We start from the raw sequence: 12,455 nt of genomic DNA on the forward strand, positions 1-12,455 counted from the left end.
GCTCCAGATGGTCTTCATAAGTCTTGGAGAAAACAATGACATCATCAAGGTACAACAGGACTGTCTCAAAGTCCATGTGTCCCAGGCAGCACTCCATCAGCCGTTTAAATGTTCCTGGGGCAGTGCAGAGCCCAAATGGCATATAATTGAACTCACAGAGACCCATTGAAGTGGTAAATGCTGTTTTCTCCTTGTCTGCCTCAGCCACGGGAACCTGCCAATACCCACTGGTGAGATCTAAGGTTGAAAAGTAGTTAGCAGTTTTAAGTGCAGCTAATGATTCTTCAATTCTGGGTAATGGGTAGGCGTCTTTATGTGTAATGCTGTTAATATTCCTGTAATCAACACACATTCTCATGGTACCATCCTTTTTCTTTACAAAAACTATTGGAGCTGCCCAGGGGCTACAACTGTCTCTGATAACCCCTGCTTCCTTCATCTCGCTCAACATCCCTTTTGCACATTGTTATTGTGTTGGGGGTATGGGCTGGTACCTTTCTTTAATGGGTGGATGATCTCCAGTGGGGATATGATGTTGAACCCCCTTTTGCCTGCCCAAAATCTAGTGGGTGTTTACTGAATACCCGCTCATATTGTTGTGTCACTCTGTAAACCCCATTTTTCTGGTATGAAGGTGTAGAGTCAGTCCCCACCTGCAGTTGCTGGCACCACTCTTCCATCTGCTTCACAGAGCCATTGTCCTCCACCTGATCGGACGAGACCAAAGGCTCTGCTGCCTGCAAAGAGTTATTAACAGTGAGTAGCTTAGCAACTGTGGTGTACCGAGGTATTGTGGCCTCCTCCTCCGCACAATTCAAAAGGCGTACAGGTACTCTCCCTTTACGTACATCAACCACCCCTCTGGCTGTCAGGACAGTGGGCCTGCTATCAGAGTATACTGGCTCTACCAATGCCTGGTAATCTTTCCCTCTGAGGCCTATGGCTGCCTGACACCAAATCAACATTTCACATCTGGGGGGGTATTGCAATGGGGAAAGCATCACTCACACTGACACTACCAATTTCTCCGCCAGAGAGTTCTACCTGTTGTCTTTGCATCAGGGCCTTAATCTTCTTCTGCAGGAATCGTTGTTCACTGGAAACAGCAGTCTCAGCCACCTGTTGCAACAAGACAATAACCTCGGAAAGACAATTTTCAATTACATTTGTACCAAGAGTCATCATGGGATTACATTCACGTTGATCAATATCCACAACTATCAGACCTTGAGATTATAACTCCACCCTCCCCACCTTAACAGTAATTTCTTTACATCCTATCTGCGGCAAAGACTGGCCATTACAGGCAACTACTGTTAGTTCATCAGTTGGGCCACGGGTGAGTTCAGAATCAGCCCAATACCGCTTGTAGAGGATATAGGGCATAGTGGTCACCTGGGAGCCAGTGTCCAACAAAGCGTTCATGGGGATGCCGTCAATCACCACTGGAAGGATCGGTCTTCCTCCCACATAATTGGCTCGCCAGTTCCTTGGGCCTTGTGGTCCTACTCCTGGGGGTTGGCCCTCTGCCCCAGGGGTTGCTCGTTTAAAGGACAAAATCTGGCAAGATGAACTGCCTTGTAGCAGCGACGACAGATGGGACGTCCGTCCTGGTCATAGCGATCGTTGTTCCTTCCTCGAAGTGGCGGGGTTCTCCTCCTCCGGAGCCACGGGACATCCTCTGGACTGGAAGCAAGCTGGATCTTCTCTTTGGAGGACACCTGCAGGGACTGCACGGTTTTGGTAAATGCAGCCATCCCTTTGGTCAACTCCTGGACCTGAAGACGCAGCTCTTCTGTAGGATCTGTATCCAGAGTCTGTGCATCAGCCTCCACAGGGATGGAAGGAAAAGATGTTGCTTCCTGATGGTAGGTGATCACTGGGCGCCTAGGGGGCGCTGGACGGCTGTCAGTGGATTCCTGCAGTACCCGAATAGCCCTGTCCTTAAAATCAGCAAAGTCCAGATCAGGGTTTTGCAGGGTTATGATGCGCAACTGTCCTCTGTGGGTACTGGATAGGAGTCCTTCAATGAACTGCTCCTTTAACAGTTTATCTTCCTCTTTCACACTGTCAGGATCAACTTGCTTAACTGCTCGCAGCGCCTCCTGCATAGTCCCTTATACTGTCCTGCGCTCTCTGCTTACATCCAAAGAATCGCATCTTGATTTCAGCTGCAGGGCAGGTGTCAAAAGTGCTTCTCAGCTTGGCTAGAATCTTTTTAACAGTCTCTTTGTCAGAGTCCTGCCAGGTTTCACCTCTCTCTGTGCTGCACCCATTAGCTGTCCAATAAGGATGTTCACTTTCTGGCTCTCAGTCAGAGGGTATGCTTTACACAAACTGCACAGTCTCTCTTTAAATTCACTCAGGGTATGTGACTCACCCGAGTACTGAGGTAGCCAGGCCGCTCCCGGTATATAGGGCATAGACAGCGGCATTATGGGGACCACTGCGGCGGGCGCTACTCCTTGCGGCGCTGAGGGGTTGGACGCCGCTGCATTGTTGCTTGGCACAGACATTCTCTTTCCCCTCCCCCCCTAGTTCACGTTAGCCAGGACCGGGGGTGTATGAGCTTACCAGTGGCTGCTTCGCAGACCCGACGCTCTAGGCCTCAGCTCCGCCCCTTCTCGCGCGCTGTCCTCTCTTCCCGTGCGGCACTTCTTCGCGCTCTGCGGCAGGCTCCGCCCACGAAGGCCTGCCCCTTTTTCTTCCCGCACGCGCCAAGCAGCGTGGCAATGGCGGCAATTGGTGCCAACTACACACACAGTCTTTTACACAACCATAGTCTATGGCACACAGGACCCGGGGGGTACCGGGCTCCGTAATCCTGTTCGTGACGCCAAGTTGGGTCGCCCTCCCAGGGCTGTGGGGTACTCGGCACCGGGCCAGCGTCGGCGGGATGTGTCACAGCAGTGGTGACCTGGTCCGTGGCCCTGGGCGCCCAAGTATTAGGGGAGATTGAATGGTGGTATGTAGTTAATGGAATAGTTTGTGACGCCACCTGTGGTGTTCGGCAAGTGAGATGTTAAGCCGACGCTGCGTGCAGATCCACTGGGACTGAGGGTATGATGCAGCAAAGATGTAAAAGCTCCCCACAGGTGAAGCTGTAGTTCCAGGGCAGTGTAGATGTGGTTGGCACGGGGATGTAGCAGTCCCGGAAGGGTAGGAAGCAGACAAAGACACAGCAGGGTGCAATTTCTGTACCTTTACTTGATAAATGCAGTCCAGGGTCCTGATTACAGATGGTACTGGAGCAGGCTAGCCTGGAAGCAGCGCAGGGATTCTCTCTCAGCAGATGGGCTGTGCAGTCTCCTTCTTAGCGCCTTCAAGGGTAAAGTACTCCTAGTACTGAGTTACACTGAAGTTCCTCCTAATTCTCTTCTACTAGCACTCCTCGTATGGCAGACAGCTGTAGCCGCTATTCCTCTCTTGGCTCACTCCATGCTGTTGTGCCTCCGAGTCTTAGATGGGGATAGGGCATTTACAGCCTCCTACTCCTCTGGTGTCTGTTGCAGGACCATTAGTATCCATACAACCGTGGAGACCAGGCTCCAGTTCATGCGCTCTCACTGTGAGGGAGCTCTCTTTCCTCAGCTCAACCTCCAGCTTCTCTCCACATGTCTGCACACGTGGACCTCCTCACACTAACTGACCACTCCTTCTTCTTGGCCCTCAGAGAGCACTCCTTCCTTCACATCCGGTTCAGAGTCCCCCCTGCTGTCCTGGAGTGGAACTGTGTTGCATGTATAGGTTAACTGCGAGAGAGACCCTTCACTGCTTCCAAGCATGACCTCACCCTCCCTGGAGGAAGGCAAAGCCACTGTGGCGGCCATACTCCTGGGGGCGCCACAGTAGCCCCTGGGCAGCTCCAATAGATTTTGTAAAGAAAAAGGATGGTACCATGAGAATGTGTGTTGATTACAGGAAAATTAACAGCATTTCACATAAAGATGCCTACCCATTACCCAGAATTGAAGAGTCAATAGCTGCACTTAAAACTGCTAACTACTTTTCCACCTTGGATCTCACTAGTGGGTATTGGCAGGTTCTCGTGGCAGAGGCAGACAAGGAGAAAACAGCATTTACCACTCCATTGGGTCTCTGTGAGTTCAACTATATGCCATTCGGGCTCTGCACTGCCCCAGTAACATTTCAACGGCTGATTGAGTGCTGCCTGGGACACATGAACTTTGAGACAGTTCTGTTGTACCTTGATGATGTCATTGTTTTCTCCAAGACTTATGAAGACCATCTGGAGCAGCTGGCTGAGGTGTTTGAAGCCTTGTCCAACTTTGGCCTGAAGGTGAAGCCCTCCAAATGCCACCTCCTGAAGCCCAAGGTACAGTACCTCGTACATGTGGTGAGTGCAGAAGGTGTGGCAGCAGATCCTGACAAGATCACAGTCATCCGGGACTGGCCGAAGCCCAGCAACCTCCATGAAGTATGCCAATTCCTTGGGTTGGTAGGCTACTACCAAAGGTTCATCAAAGGCTTCACTGAAATAGCCACTTCTATGCAAAATCTTTTGGTGGGACAGTCCAAGAAAACCAAACAGAAAAATTCCCCCTTTGAATGGACTGAGGAGTTGGAGAAATCCTTCACTCGATTGAAGATGGCTCTCACAGGAGATGAAGTTCTGGCCTACCCATATTATGACAACCCCTTTGTGTTGTACACTGATGCCAGCAACGTGGGACTAGGAGCAGTACTGTCGCAGGTACAGAATGGAAAAGAAAGAGTGATCTCCTACACCAGCAAGAAGCTGCGTCCCACTGAAAGGAACCCTGACAACTACAGTTCCTTCAAGCTGGAGTTCCTCGCCGTAGTCTGGGCTGTGACTGAAAGATTCAAGCATTACCTAGCTTCAGCCAAGTTTACCATCTTCACGGACAACAACCCGTTAGACACTGCAAAACTAGGTGCACTGGAGCAGCGATGGATGGCTCGGCTGTCTAATTATGAGTTTACCATCAAGTACCGAGGGGGGCACAAGAATGACAATGCTGATGCGCTGTCCAGAATGCCTAATCTGCCAGATGCAGGAGAAGACCCTGAGGCTCTGGAAGAAGTAGAGTTACCTCCCTTCCACTGGCCAATTGCGGCCCAACGTGCTCAAGGAGTGAGAAACAGATGGTCTGGCTTGAAAGAAGTCACCCTAAATCCATTGCCCCATCATGACTGGGCAGAAACTCGGGATAGTGACCCCGCAGTCCGCCTGGTGAAGGAGCTATCGTCACAAGCTGACTCACGCCCAGAGTCGAATGCTTCTGAAGAAACCCAGCAGTTGTGGAAGGAAAGAGGTAAGCTGTTCATTTATGAAGGAAAGCTGTGTCGGAGGAGTATCAATGCATGCACTCATGAGCTGGTTTGGCAGGTGATAGTCCCAAAGAGAGAGACATCAATGGTCCTGGAAGCATACCACAATGGAGCTGGACACTTCGGATGGAAGAAATTGGAAGCGTTGCTCCGGGAGAGGTTCTACTGGGCTGGTATGAGGAAAGCCATTGAGAGATGGTGCCGTGAGTGTGGACAATGTAACCTGTGCAGAAAGGATCGAGACAGCCAGAGGGCTCCGCTACAGCCAATAATCACCAAACAGCCACTTGAGTTGGTAGCCCTGGACCATGTGAAGCTGGTTCCAAGCCGGTCAGGCTATATCTATTCTCTTACCATTGTGGACCACTACTCGAGATTCCTGGTAGCTGTGCCTGTCAAAGATCAAACAGCCAGGACAGCAGCCCGAGCATTCCAACAGCACTTTTGCAGGCCACATGTTTACCCTGAGAGAGTGCTTACTGATCAAGGTCCGGCTTTCGAGGCAGAAGTGTTCCAGGAATTCTGTAACTTGTATGGTTGCAAGAAGATCCAGACCATCTCTTATCATCCACAGACCAATGGCATGTGTGAGAAGATGAACCAGGTAGTGATTGACCTACTGAAGACATTGCCTTTGGAGGAAAGAAATCTGTGGCCAGAAAAGTTGCCAGATCTGGTAGACCTCTACAACCATATTCCAGTGAACTCCACCAACTGTACCCCAGCCTACTTAATGAGAGCAAGGCCTGGCACGTTGCCTATTGATTTGGACATGGGAGTCCTTACACCTGATGTAACGTCACCAGATGCTGACTGGGATACAGAAAGGCAACAGCAGTACAGAAGAGTTCAAGAGTGTGTGGAGAGGAGTCTAGCTCAGGCAAGACAAAAGCAGGAGAAGCTTTACAATCAAAATGCGCCTGCCGTTCCTTTGTCACCAGGAGAGCAAGTTTTAAAAAGGAAAAGAAGATTGCATAAATTGGATGACCAATGGGAAGCTGAACCCTACACCATTCTACCCTCAAATTTTGACAATACCAAGGTGTGCCTTATTAGTAAAGATGGAGGAGAAAACCTCAGCAGCCGTATCAAGGGATCATTTGAAATTATGCCCTGATCAGTTAAGAGAAAGAATGGAAGAACAAGATAACATCCAACCCCTAGAAGAAGAAAAGGTCAGCACCATACTTGGATGCAATAGTGGTGCCCGTGTTGACATTTCCCCAACTGGTAGCACAGGAAGACGTGACTCAAGAAAATCCTGAAGACTAGGAAAATCAGGCAGCAGATGCCACACCAGCAGTGGAGCCAGAGAACCCTCGCCCTGCCAGTGGTGAACCTGTTGTGCCCATGGTGAGTCTAAGAGTTCCTAGACAATCTAGTATCACTGTGCCATGCACAACCACCAGTAGTGTATCCAGTACATTACATACTACACCAGTATTACGCAGGTCTACCCGTACCACACAAGGTATACCACCCATTAGGTTCCACATATAAATTAATATGACTGTTGAAATGTATATATGTAACTGTTTTCAAGTTTTGTGCCTACAGGTAATCTGTAAGAGTTTCCTTTGGAATTTGCCAGTTTTGTTTTATAGACATTGTACCACAGGACTTGTGTGGTCACCAATTTGTATATAGTTCACCATTTGCCCAGGAATGGACCATGGACATTAATGCTTGGACTTGTCATCATAGGACTGTTTTTGGAGCTTGTGGTTTTTGTACATTTTTCATTTTTCAAATCTTGTACAATTATAATTGTTCACACTGTCTAACTGTTTATATGTTTTTCATGTTTTGCTCAGCCCAGGAGTGCTGCCTTGCACTAGGGGGGAATGTGGCGCCCCCAGGAGTATGGCTGCCACAGTGGCTTTGCCTTCCTCCAGGGAGGGTAATGCCAGGCTTGGAGGCAGTGAAGGGTCTCTCTTGCAGTTAACCTATGCATGCAACACAGTTCCACTCCAGACCAGCAGGGGGGACTCTGAACTGGAATTGAAGGGAGGAGTGCTCTCTGAGGGCCAAGAAGAAGGAGTGGTCAGTTAGTGTGAGGAGTTCCACGTGTGCAGATGTGTGGAGAGAAGCTGGAGGTTGAGCTGAGGAAAGAGAGCTCCCTCACAGTGAGAGCGCATGACCTGGAGCCTGGACTCCACGGTTGTATGGATACTAATGGTCCTGCAACAGACACCAGAGGAGTAGGAGGCTGTAAATGCCCTACCCCCATCTAAGACTCAGAGGCACAACAGCACGGAGAGAGCCAAGATAGGAATAGCGGCTACAGCTGTCTGCCATACGAGGAGTGCTAGTAGAAGAGAATTAGGAGGAACTTCAGTGTAACTCAGTGCTAGGAGTACTTCACTCAAATAAGCGCTAAGAAGGAGACTGCACAGCCCATCTGCTGAGAGAGAATTTCTGAGCTGCTTCCAGTCTAGCCTGCTCCGGTACCATCTGTAATCAGGACCCTGTACTGCATTTATCAAGTAAAGGTACAGAAATTGCACCCCGCTGTGTCTTTGTCTGCTTCCTACCCTTCCGGCACTACATCCCCGTGCCAACCACATCTACAGTCATGGCCAAAAGTTTAGAGAATGACACAAATATTAATTTTTACAAAGTCTACTGCTTCATTTTTTCTAATGGCAATTTGCATATACTCCAGAATGTTATAAAGAGAGATCAGCTTAACAGCAATTACTTGCAAGGTCAATATTTGCCTAGAAAATTAACTTTATCCCCCAAAACACATTTCAACATCATTGCAGCCCTGCCTTAATAGGACCAGCTAACATCGTTTCAGTGATTGCTCCATTAACACAGGTGTGGGTGTTGATGAGGACAGGGCTGGAGATCAATCTGTCATGATTAAGTAAGAATGACACCACTGGACACTTTAAAAGGAGGCTGGTGCTTGGCATCATTGTTTCTCTTCTGTTAACCATGGTTATCGCTAAAGAAACATGTGCAGTCATCATTGCACTGCACAAAAATGGCCTAACAGGGAAGAGTATCGCAGCTAGAAAGATTGCACCTCAGTCAACAATCTATCGCATCATCAAGAACTTCAAGGAGAGAGGTTCCCTTGTTGCCAAAAAGGCTCCAGGGCGCCCAAGAAAGACCAGCAAGCGCCAGGACCGTCTCTTAAAAGTGTTTCAGCTGCGGGATCGGGCTACCAGCAGTGCAGAGCTTGCTCAGGAATGGCAGCAGGCAAGTGTGAGTGCATCTGCACGCACTGTGAGGCGGAGACTCTTGGAACAAGGCCTGGTCTCAAGGAGGGCAGCAAAGAAGCCACTTCTCTCCAGAAAAACATCATGGACAGACTGATATTCTGCAAGAGGAACAGGGAGTGGACTGCTAAGGACTGGGGTAAAGTCATTTTCTCTGATGAATCCCCTTTTCGATTGTTTGGGACATCTGGAAAACGGCTTATTCAGAGAAGACCAGATGAGCGCTACCACCAGTCTTGTCTCATGCCAACTGTCAAGCATCCTGAAACCATTCATGTGTGGGGTTGCTTCTCAGCCAAGGGAATGGGCTCTCTCTGTCTTGCCTAAAAACACAGCCATGAATAAAGAATGGTACCAGAATGTCCTCCAATAGCAACTTCTCCCAACCGTCCAAGAGCAGTTTGGCGATCAACAATGCCTTTTTCAACATGATGGAGCACCTTGCCATAAAGCAAAGGTGATAACTAAATGGCTCAGGGAACAAAACATAGAGATTTTGGGACCATGGCCTGGAAACTCCCCAGATCTTAATCCCATTGAGAACTTGTGGTCAATCATCAAGAGACGGGTGGACAAACAAAAACCTTCAAATTCAGACAAAATAAAAGCATTGATTTTGCAAGAATGGACTGCTATCAGTCAGGATTTGATCCAGAAGTTGATTGAGAGCATGCCAGGGAGAATTGCTGAGGTCCTGAAGAAGGGTCAACAATGCAAATATTGACTTGCTGCATTAACTCATTCTAACTGTCAAAATAACCTTTTGTTACTCATAATATGATTGCAATTATATTTCTGTATGTGATAAAAACATCTGACAAACACACATAAAAACCAGAGGGCAGCAGATCATGTGAAAATATAATATTTGTGTCATTCTCTAAACTTTTGGCCATGACTGTACACTTCCCTGGGACTACAGCTTCACCTGGGGGGAGATTTTACATCTTTGCTGCATCATACCCTCTGGGAGAGGAAGCCACTCAGAGAGGAGTGAGGAAAGAAAATCCCTGAGAGAGGGATGGAGGAAGGAGGTGCTGCAGCAGATCTGAGTGACCTGGGTCTGCTGGCACGGGAAAGGAAAGGAGAAAGACATTGAACTGAAACCTGATCTTCCATAAGAGAGAGAGATTAGAATGGAACGAAGGAGTAAAAGGGAACAGAGAGGACGTGGGTTAGAGGAAGAACCCTGCCTAGAAGTTCTAAGCGCAAGGCCGGGGCCCGGTCCCCGAGGTTGTTTTTTTAACTCTAATGGTTCTGCAGCAGACACCGGTGGAGTAGTGGGCTGTAAATGCACTACTCCCATCTAAGACTTGGGGTCACAACAGCAACTCGGATAGTGAGCCGGGACTCAGGAGTGAGGAGTCCCCGAAGCAGGCTACAGCTGTCTGCCGTACAAGTAGAGTTCTTGGGAGCATATATCAGGAGGAACTCCAGTGTAACTCAGTACTAGGAGATCTTCACACTTAAAGGCGCTATAAGAGGAGACGTTCAGAAAGGTACATGTTGGCGGAGCGTTGGAAGGGAACATTCCATCTTGCCTGGAGGTTGACTGAGTCCCTGACCCGGAGGACACTGCACGGAGGCAGGCACCTGTGTGTACTACAGACTGTGAGTAAAGCTTTGGAACTACACTAATGGTTCTGCAGCAGACACCGGTGGAGTAGTGGGCTGTAAATGCACTACTCCGATCTAAAGGGGGTTTTACACTAAGTGATATCGCTAGCAATATCGCTAAAACATCACCGGTTTTGTGACGTTATAGCGATATTGCTAGCGATATCGCTATGTGTGATACTTACCTCCGACCGGCTCCCCCGCTGTCCATCGCTGATCGTGCAAGATTGGGCGGCTCCATTTCTCGTCGTCAGCTTCCTGCTGGGCTTCCTGCTGTGACGACAAGCGACGCGTGGACGCGGGCGGGAGGACGTCTGGATCGCTGTGTGTGAAAGGTGAGTATCGTGCGCTGCGTCGGTGCTGCATCGCTGTGAGATCTTTCTGTGTGAAAGCTCACTAGCGATCATTTAGCGATGCACCAGCGATCCTGACCGGGTCGTATCGCTGGTCGGATCGCTGGTGCATCGCTAAATGTAAAAGGGCCTCAAGGCTTGGGGGCACAACAGCAACACGGATAGAGAGCCGGGACTCAGGAGCAGAGAGTCCCCGAAGCAGGCTACAACTGTCTGCTGTACAAGTAGAGTTCTTGGGAACATCTGTCAGGAGGAACTCCAGTGTAACTCAGAACTAGGAAATCTTCACACTTAAAGGCGCTATAGAGGAGACGTTCAGAAAAGGCACATAAGTTGGCGGAGTGTGGAAGGGAGCATTCCATCTTGCCTGGAGGTTGACTGAGTCCTTGACCCGGAGGACACGGCACAGAAGCAGGCACTACAGACTGTGAGTAAAGCTTTGGAACTACATGCCCTGGTGTCCTCCATTCCTTCCTGCGTCCATCCGCCTGGCACTGCTACATCCCCTGCGTCAAACACTACACCATCTAAATGTCTCTTCACCTATCCTGCCCTGGGACAACAGCCCTGCCTGTGGAGGGCTATAACATCATTGCTGCACCACACCATCTGTCCCGGAGGATCTGTCTGCAGTGTCGGCTTAACACCTCCCTTGCCGAACACCACATGTGGCGTCACCAAACTATTCCATTAACTACATTCTACCATTCCATCTTCCTATTACTTGGGTGCCCAGGGCCACGGTCCGGGTCACCACTGCTGTGACACATCCCACTGATACCGGCCCGGTACCGAGTACCCCACAGCCCTGAGAGGGCGACCCATGAGCGCGACATGGAGGAGGCGAAAACCCGAGAGCGCGGCGTGCGACCCTGAGGAGGGACCCGGAGCGGGCGCGACACTGGAGAGAATGACGTTGGGACCGCAGCCCCGCCTCCCGGTGAGCGCGGCATAACAGTACCCCCTCCCTTACGCCCCCTCTTTCTAGGTCTGGAAAACCGCACCTTATCTTCAGGAGCGGGATCCAGGTACCTCCCATCTGCATGTGGTCCTATCAGATCCAAAGTCTCTCCAAGAGAAAATTTGGTCTCCTGCCGTACCCTGGAGAACTCCACGGACAGAGAGCCGGAGGCAGGTACGCCCAAGACAGGACGAACCGGCAGAGGCACACTGGCATGCTTGGAGGCCGAAGCGGTGGTGTGGGCACTGAAAGTCAACTCAGCCTCAAGAGGCGAGCTGTCGAAGGATGGTTGCTTGGGAACTTCCTTCTGGGCACAGGACGGACAAAGAGCCACAAAGTCTTTGACATCCTGAGCAATAGACGGCCACCAGTAGCAGTGGGATAAGCGGGAGAGTGTCCTCTTGACACCAACATGACCGGTAACCGGAGAAGAAAGTCCCCAGGATAACACACCTTTACGGTTACCTTTAGACACAAAGGTTACCCCCGGGCGCTGGGATGTCAACTTGACGGAAGCCACGGTAATTACCTTGGACCGGTTACTTGACAGATGTGGAGACTGACTCTCAGCCCGCTTCACGACAATGTCACAAGTCACAGGCCAGTTGCTTAACCAATGTGGAGACTGACACTCAGCCCCCTTCTCGACAATGTCATACGTCACAGACCGGTTGCTTGACAGATGTGGAGACTGACTCTCAGGCCCCTTCTCGACAATGTCACAAGTCACAAGCCGGTTGCTTGACAGATGCGGAGACTGACTCTCAGCCCCCTTCTCGAGAATGTCACACGTCACAGACCGGATAGTGGACGGCGGACCTGTATCCGCCGAAGACGAGCAAGCAGGGTTCTTCGGATGAACAGACAGCAGGCAACTTTTTTGACAGGACGGTCCCCAACGGAGTATATCACCAGATTGCCATTCCAGGGTCGGCCCGTGAGTTCGTAACCAAGGAAGACCAAGAAGAAGGGTATGAGCCG

Source organism: Dendrobates tinctorius, unplaced genomic scaffold (assembly GCF_039654945.1).
Source record: "Dendrobates tinctorius isolate UK_male_01 unplaced genomic scaffold, ASM3965494v1 ptg000029l, whole genome shotgun sequence".
NCBI lineage: Eukaryota > Metazoa > Chordata > Amphibia > Anura > Dendrobatidae > Dendrobates > Dendrobates tinctorius.